The following is a 9,248-nucleotide window of genomic DNA, read 5'->3' on the forward strand; positions in this document are numbered from 1 at the left end:
AAAGTGCCATTCTCTAATTGCATATGTCTTTCATTTGTTTTTGTTTTTTTTAAAGATTTTATTTATTTATTTGACAGAGAGAGAGCGAGAGCAGGAACACAAACAGGGGGAGTGGGAGAGGGAGAAGCAGGCCTCCCGCTGAGCAGGGAGCCCGATGTGGGACTCGATCCCAGGACTCTGGGATCATGACCTGAGCCGAAGGCAGACGCTTAACGACTGAGCCACCCAGGCGCCCTTCATTTGTTGATGTAAAGGCAAACCTAATTAAATCTGCCATTGGCATAGAATTTGATTAATTTTCTTCACTCCTCTCAAATTATTTAATGGATTTAATTTTTCTGTAAACATTTACTGAATATTCACTGCAACAGAACCACCTTAAGGGAATTTGCAAGTAAGATAAGGACCTTTCAGTCCTTATGTCTTTTGACCTTTCTGCAACAGGGGCGCTATTGGCTACTCCTTCTTTCCAACTGTCTCATCTTTTGACTTGAGTGACTCATTCCTAGTTTGCTTTTAAACTTCCTGGCTTTCCTTTCTTTGCTATTCTTCCTCCACTTCTTATTTTGGAGATCCCCAGCGATCCTTCCTGAACCTTCTCTTTTCACCTATCATTCTTAGCCTTTCCGGAGTCATGAACCTCTTGGAGAAATACATTCCAGGGGGAGGACTTGTTGCATATAATTATGGGATTACTGAATATAATTATGCATATATTATATTACTGCTTATAATTATGGACATACTGAAACAACTGGAAGACTCTCAAACGGTCCTTACCCCTGAGGTTAAGAACAACTTTTCCATGGCTTTAACTCCCACCCATGGTGCTTGATGACTCTCTTTTTTATTTAGCCTGGATATCTCTCTTTCTCTATCTCCATATCCAGACCCACACATCTGGCTGCTTATTGTATTTCTCACTGGGATGTCAAACAGGCACCTTCCACTCAAACTCACCATGCCCCAGCTGAACTCATCATCTATCCCCCTTCTCCTCAACTGTCCTTCATCCTATGGTTTCCATTTTGGTGAGTGGCACCACACTCCAATAAATTGTTCAAATCATAAAGAAGTAAAAGCATCAATCCAGATTACTACTTCTGAAAAAAATGTTTGTTGAATGACTAAATTAATGAATGAATGGGAGGATGAATCAAGTATGATGAAAACAACAGAGAGTAACTATTGAGAATGATATAATATAGCTATGTTCAAATGTGCACTCAAGTGCTAAAGGCTGGTTTAATTAAGTAGTCTTCAAACAAATTAATATGTACTTATTAAGTTCCTGTTAGTACAAGACACTGTGCTAGGCACTGCTTTCATTAGGGATTAGACTTTAACAATATTTTCAGAGAAATGAGGAACATGGTTTGTCAGAAAAGAGTAGTCATAGTATTTTAAGTGGGATAAATTTTTACTGAAGTTCAATTAATCTTACTTCATGACCAAGAAATGCTAAATTATTATAGCTTCTCTAATTCTCTCTAATTAACAATAGCTCTCTAATTCTTCTCTAATTAATAATAGCTGCTCTTTATGTCTTCAAAGATTTCATCATAGTTTAGACAGAGTAGCTATTATAATGGATACTCAAGAAGATGGGACATTCTTTGGAGTTTCGGGCCATTAAATCGGGCAGCTTTTCTTCCCTGAATTCCCATAGCTCTTTATTTGCTTTTCTCTGATGGCACTTATTTTCATTTTATGATTTGTGTACATATCCTACCTCTTATCAGAGAGATTTTTTCCCCCCACAGACTCTGTGCATACTCAATTTTGTGCTTTATGTCTGGAAGGAGAAAAGTAAATACTGAGTCAATGAATGTTTTTCAATATCAAAAAAACTCATTTAAAGGTAACATCAGGGGCCCCTGGGTGGCTCAGTCAGTTAAGCATCCAACTCTTGATTTCGGTTCAGGTCGTAATCTCAGGGTTGTGAGATCAAGCCCTGTGTTGGGCTCCACACTGGGCATGGAGCCTGCTTGGGATTCTCTCTCTCTCTTTCCCTCTGCCCCTACCCCTGTTCATGTTCTCTCTCTCTAAAAAAATAAAAAATAAATTAAAAAAATAAAGGTAACATCAAATAAGTCCTGTAAGTCAAGTAAATTGTTTTACAAGTGATGTTAAGAAGTTTGTGATGTTTTCCAATATGAGAGCAGCATACTGAACCTTTATAAGTTACAGATTTTTGGTTTGTACTTTAATGCAGCCAGGAACATGCTAACCCATTTTTTTTTAAATGATTTTATGTATTTATTTGAGAGAGAGAGAAAGCACACTCGAGCTAAGGATAGGTGGGGGAGGGGCAGAGGGAGCCGGAGAAACAGACTCCCCACTGAGCAGGGAGCCTGACTTGGGGCTCAGTCCCTGGACTCTGGGATCATGACCTGAGCCAAAGGCAGAGGCTTAACAGACTGAGCCACCCAGGTGCCCCCATGTTAACCCATGTTAGAAAGTAATTTAAGAGGCAAGGTATTGGCTGGTTGAAAGAAGCCTCCAGGGCCAGACCATGTGTGTTCAGACCGGCCTTTGCCATTCAACAGCTGGGAGGCAGAGGACCCCTTGGTGCCTCACTTCCCCCTCTGGAAAATGAGGATCCTAATAGGACTTACTTTGCAGAATTTTTAAAAGGATAAAAATTAATGTATACACATAAAGCACCTAGAATGGTGTTAAAACTCATTAGACACTAGTCATCATTTCTTACAGTCCTAACAAGAAGAAAGTGGGGCCGTGATCATTTATTAGATTAGGAAAGAATGGAATTTTCTTCTTTGGAAAATGTGATGTAGACAACATCTCTCCTAATTTCCCAGCTCAAAACATTCCCATGACTCCCACCTTGTCCATGACACCACAAATGCCTAGAAGGTATTTTTCAAGATGTAGGTAAGAGCCAAAACACATTTTATAATAAATCAAATAGGTGTAAGTTTCACACAAATTATATTTTATCCTTTTTAGTGTTCCCTACTCGAAAGACTTATCTGCCTTTCTAGACCACGGCAACAGATTTTACCATGTGGTTGTATCCTTCTCCCATCCTCCCCACCCTGTCCCCAGTAAAAAGCTTTCTAGAACTTAAAGAAAAAGACTGTATCTAACCAAATCTAAGGCACAACGCAAAGAATTAACCAGAAAATTCCCGGTTGTCTAGGTGGACTTGTTGGTCTCCTCAAATGTTCTCACTCCGCCATTGCTGCCAGTTATTACTGAGAGCCCACGTTTGGCAAGGCCTCGGGCAATGTCGGATGTGGGAAGAGAGGGTGACTGCAGCTTAAGCTTGGTGCAGAAGCTTCAAAGAATCGTCAATTTCAGAGAGAGGGTCATGCAAAACATCAGAATAAGAGCCTCTGATAGTCAACCCAGTCATGGGATGACGAGTCACAGACAGCGGCTTTGCCCTCACGCAAGAATGCTTCTTAGTCCTGGAAGCCTGCTCATTACTGGGTCACATGCCTATGTGTCTCTGCCATGGTAAACCTTCATACAAGAAAAGGCCAGCCTTTCTCAGCCCACATCCACTGGCAGCTGTCTTTATCATTTCAGGAAAAGGTCATGGCAGTGATAAGGGATTTGGGTTTTGCCTGAAAAAGGAATGCTCTTTAACTAAATTTTCTGTGCATCCTAGAGAAGTGCTTTTCAATTCCCACAACTGACTGGTAAATTTAACTCCACACCAAAGGTGTGATTTTTTATATTATACCCAAAGTGGTAAAATTTGGGTGCAAAAATTGGTTATTCCCTTAATGTTCCAGAGTAAGTATAAATAGAAACAAGACACAACAGACAGACACCAAATTTAGTCAATATGAATATTCTTGGGCAAACATGGTTGGACATGTAGCTTAATTTCAATGTTGGTCTTATTCTTCTTCCTATAACCTTCATTGCATGCTATAATCAATTACTTTAGTCTGTCCAATTTCTTGGTGACTCATTATTACATTTTTCTTAGTAAAGGAGGAGACTTGTATTTCCTGTTAGCAGGACTTTCTTTTCCTGAATTTGTGCCACCTTATGATACTGTTTTTTTCTTCCTTTTATTCAAAATAGTGTGGTGGGGCAAGAAGCCAGGCCAGAACTTGCTGTGGTGTGGTGTTCATAGATCTGTTAGAATCTGACAGAGGTCGGGGATGAGGTCCTTGGACTTTGAAGGTGATAGAATGTAGTTTGGGTGATCATATAATATATTGTTTAAATTGGGACATTTTTGAAAATGAAAGGGGGCACTATTCAGATAAGACAACAGGACAGTGTAAATCAAGACTATCACAGGCCAAACCAGAATTTATGGTCGTCCTACTAGGGTAGAAATGATCTGGACTTCTATCCAAATCTTGACTGTACAATTTTCCTGCTGTGACTTGTGCAAAGTGATACAACCTTCTTTTTCTACATCTGTAAAAGAAGGATAACAATTTTCACATGTTGAGAGTGGGGGAGGTGCCTGACACATTGTATACCCTTTGTAAATATTATCATGATGATGTTTGCCTTGTATACCTTAAAATTCTGCAACGTAGATGGTATGAGATTATAAATGAATTAGGTTAAGTTACCGTAGAGGTACAGTCAGTTGCCCCAATCAGAATTTCCCACTCCAGGATGACAGCAAGTGATCTCATCAGGATGTAGGTACGACAGGCACATCTTTCCATCTTATCTGAATTCAGACCAAAGATCGTGCTATTTAATATAACAAATGTCAAAAATGAGTTTTTTGTTGTTGGAATTAGTGGTTTGTTAGTCATCATAATGGACATTAGAACTAGGCTCTCATTGATAGTCGTGTGGACTGGCTAATATATTTTAGAGGTACTCCCATGCTTGCATGAACATGTTTTAAAGAAGGTGGACCATTAGGGATGGTGCGTGGGATGGAGGTCTTCCAGTTGTCTGATGCTTACTGTGAGGATGACAAGAGTCCTGGCTCTGGAATATTGTTCATCTGCCTCCAGTGAACCTTTCATGCAAGGTCATGATTACAGTTCCCAAACAGAAAGAGACCAGGCACTTCATCAAACTCACAGAGCAGGTGGTAAGTGTTACCTGTTTCTGCTTGCTAACAAATGTTTGCTTAATAAATGTCTGTATGTATGACAGAAATTGGCCTGAGATTTAGTTTAATAATAAAAACTGGTTATGAGGTATTGAAGAATAGTTCATTTTCATCCCAATTCCTATAGTGGCTGCTATCACTATGTACTAAATAAGCCAGTCATTTGCATGATTAAAATATTTGCAACAGTTATTTCTCTGTTTTTCACCACTAATGTGATTCTACATCTGGAACTTCTGCCCACTTTAGTTGGCCATCTGGAATGAAAAAAACAAAACAAAGCCAAAAAACCCAAATCTTAGAGAAATTGACTTGCATAGAATGGAAAATGGCAGATCCAGGTGTAGAAGTCAAGTCATGTGATTTGAAGTTCAGTGCTCAAGAGTGGGTACAAAGCAAACGAAAGTGTGTGTTTTTGTCAGTGTGTGTGTGTGTGTGTGTGTGTGCATGTACATGCCTGTGCCAGATGAAGAGAAAGAGTAGAAAGGAAAGTGAAATGATATGAGGTGACACAGAGGAAAACCAGACAAAAACATAAGACAATACTGTGGGATGCTCTGGCAACCCAAACAAGGTGCTAAAATTAAGTGCAAGCCCCCCAAAAAAGGGCTGAGAAGAATCTGAAGTTAGTATTTGCTTAAGAGCTAGTTCTTTTTTTAAAAAAATATTTTATTTATTTATTTGAGAGAGAGAGTGAGAACGTGCTCGCACAAGTTGGGGGAGATGTGGTGGAGGGGCAGGGGGAGGGACGGAGGGAGAAGCAGACTCCTTGCTGAGTGTAGAGCCTGCCTTGGGGCTGGGTCCCAGGACCCTGAGATCATGACCTGTGTTGAAGTCAGATGCTTAACCGACTGAGCCACCCAGGTACCCCAAAAGCTAGTTCTCTAAATAATAATAAGGTCTATTAATCATTAGCAGTGGACTAACAATAGTACATTTCCATGCACAATGCAGATGTGCTTGCCTCATTGCCTGGTGCCATGAAAAATGTGGTCAAGAGGGCAGTGGTATCTAAAACCACATCTCTCAAAGTTTTAAGTACAGTCATGTGTATTGGAGATTGTATAGTGATTTTAAAACACCACAAGGAAATTGATCTACAAAGAAACGATTTATTCCATTTTTCATCCATGACAAATTTTCCCTTCCCTTGGCTTATCACCTAAAATACTGAACACTCTACTTGTAAAAAAAAGAAAAACAAAAAATCAAGAAACAAAAACGCAACAGAGAAAAAGCACAAGAATCTTTCAACAGATTTGGAGAAGAACCAGATAAAGTACTATTTTCATACAACTTTAAGCTGGAGTAAAAAGCCAGGAAGTAGCTAATTTTAAATATTTAAGAACTGTCAACATTTATTTCAATGGAAAGCACACCTCTGAGGTTAACAAATGATGACGTTTGATAAATTTGGATCACTCTGTCTGAGGATTATGGGATAAGAGGAAGAAAGTCTGAAAAGACAGTATTAGGTGTGTATAAATTTTCTACATGTATATCTATATATGCAAATGGAGTTTCTAGAAAGTAAGAATGTCAGATTTGGATAATCAGTAAAATCAGCATCACTACAGAAATAGGTAATTTTTAAAAAAGATTTTATTTCTTTATTTGTCAGAGAGAGAGAGAGCACAAGCCGGGGGAGCAGCAGGCAGAGGGAGAAGCAGGCTTCCCGTTGAGCAAGGAGTCCGATGAGGAACTCAATCCCAGGACCCTGGGATCATGACCTGAGCCAAAGGCAGATGCTTAACTGACTGAGCCACCCACACTCCCCAGAAATAGCTAATTTTTAATTCTTGAGCATCAGAATACTGAGATGCTTTTCGACCTATTCAACTGGGCCTCTTTCACTTTGATCCTCAATTTCATATATAATTAAATCAGCCTGTACAATTGAGTATCTTTTAAATCCCATGGAGATTGAAGGTAAAATGCACCTTGGTGAAAACAAAGTAAAAAACTGAGCTAAGTCACACAAAAAACTGAAAAGATTTCTGACAAGTCGATTCCACCTCTATAACTTCAAATGGCTTACAGATGAGGCCACTTTTAATTTTAAGAGGGGAGAAAAGTACCTTGTGTTTGCATGTATGTTTACTCTAAAACACGGACGAAGCTCTACAGCTTATGCAAGGTCTCCGTGGCAGAAACCAGGCATGAATTCAAAAGTTTCTTGAGTTGCAGGCCTAGGAGAGCTACATTTTTGGATGGCGAGCCTGCAGTAGCAGGAGGTGGCCAGGAAGCCAAGGAAGAGGACAAGAGTAGAATCATGGTCCTGTGGGAGAAGCTGTACCTACCCGTGAATCCGATGTTCTCAACAATGGCGACTTTTCCTTTTCATTCCATAATGACCAGAATATCAATAGCTACTATTTATTGAGCTCTTTCAAACTGTGCTAAATATTTTACACACATCATCTCACCACTTTCACAATGTCCCTAAGGAGGAAGGTTTTTACAACAATTAAACCATTTAATCCTTCTTTTTTTTTTTAAAGATTTTATTTATTTGAGAGAGAGAGAGAGCATATGCAAGGCAGCATGAGAGAGCAAGAGAGCGGCAGAGTGAGGGGGAGAAGCCCCCTCCCCACTGAGCAGGGAGTCCAACATAGCTGATCCCAGGACCCAGGATCATGACCTGAACTGAAGGCAGACGCTAAACCTACTGAGCCACCTAGGCGTAGCAACCATTTAATCCTTCTAAAAAATGCTGGGAGGCAGGTACTATTCTTATCCTCATTTTATAAATGAGGAACTAAGGCACAAAGAAATTCGGTAATTTGCTTAAGATAACATGGCCAGTAAGTAGCAGAGCTGGCTCAGAGTCATTGTTCTTGGTCACCTAGTGAAGTCAGCCTTCAAATGTGGAGTGGTGCAGACTTAAACCCCTTCAAATGTGGAGTGGTGCAGACTTAAATCCCTTCAAATGTGGAGTGGTGCAGACTTAAACCCCTGTGGCCAGACTAAAATACAAAGTGGGGACTGTGTTGGCAATGCAGAGTGGGGATTTAGGAGAGAGGCCAGAGGCAAGATGCACTTGCTTGGAAAGAGCCATGTGACTTGGCTTTGTTTCTGATACATGGAAGTAAATGGAAAATGGCTACAAAATGAGACACCCAACCACAAGAGTGAGCTTAACATGAAACATGACGCATTGACACAGGAGCAAAATCTCTTATCTAAGGCAGCTGGTGCAGGTGTCAGGAAGAGAAGTGAGATAATAATCGGAAACTGAAGTGATTTTTAAGATCTTGAATCATGATTGAGAGGTGGGAAAAGCCCTGGGGACATCTTTATCAGCAGCCAATCTTCCGTATTTCCCGTTCTCTTTCTTGGAATTTGCGTAAGTCCGACAGCCAAGCCTGAAGTCAGCCCACCACATTCACTATCTTCTTCATGAAACTGTCTTTCTAGGGCCTGAAAGTCCCTAGTTGTGAATGTAGAATAAGTACTGTCTGTATTTAATGTTTGTAAGATTGGGTTCTCCAGAAGTGTTCTGCAAATTCCACCCACTATCAAATAATGGGAGAAGCAATTTGAAGAATGACAAAACCACTACTCTCAACTTCCACACTAGAGTTTTAGGAGTAATAAGATCTGTTGTACTAAAGAATTCAAGTCATTTAGGGGCAACTGCTTCTGTAATGGTCAGTCTCACACAGCTGCAAGCAGCCTCCTGGGACTATTACCCAGCAGTGAGAGTGAAGGGCAGATTCACCCTTGTGTTTGTGACTCCACATGATTCTGACCGGGGCTCCTCCCACTCCCTAAGTCCAGATCCATCCAAGGAAGAAAATAAAGAGAACACCTGGTGAGCATACATATTTACATAAGCTACAAGGTTGTGCAAACAAACTCTTTTAACTGGTAAAAGGGCATTTTATAAATGGCTCTTATTTCTAACCATTTGCTTTGACAACTTTATTTATTTTTTTAATTCAAGTGCAATTAACAGTGTTATATGAGTTTCAGGTATACATTTTAATGATTCAACAATTCCATACATCACTCAGTGTTCATCAAGATTAAGTGTGCTCTACCAAGATGTCCATCGACAGATGAATGGATAAAGAAGATGTGGTATATATATACAATGGAATATTATGCAGCCATCAAAAGGAATGAGATCTTGCCATTTGCAACGATGTGGATGGAACTGGAGGGTATTATGTTGAGC

Source organism: Leptonychotes weddellii, chromosome 6 (genome assembly GCF_054177405.1).
Source record: "Leptonychotes weddellii isolate Sample4059 chromosome 6, ASM5417740v2, whole genome shotgun sequence".
NCBI lineage: Eukaryota > Metazoa > Chordata > Mammalia > Carnivora > Phocidae > Leptonychotes > Leptonychotes weddellii.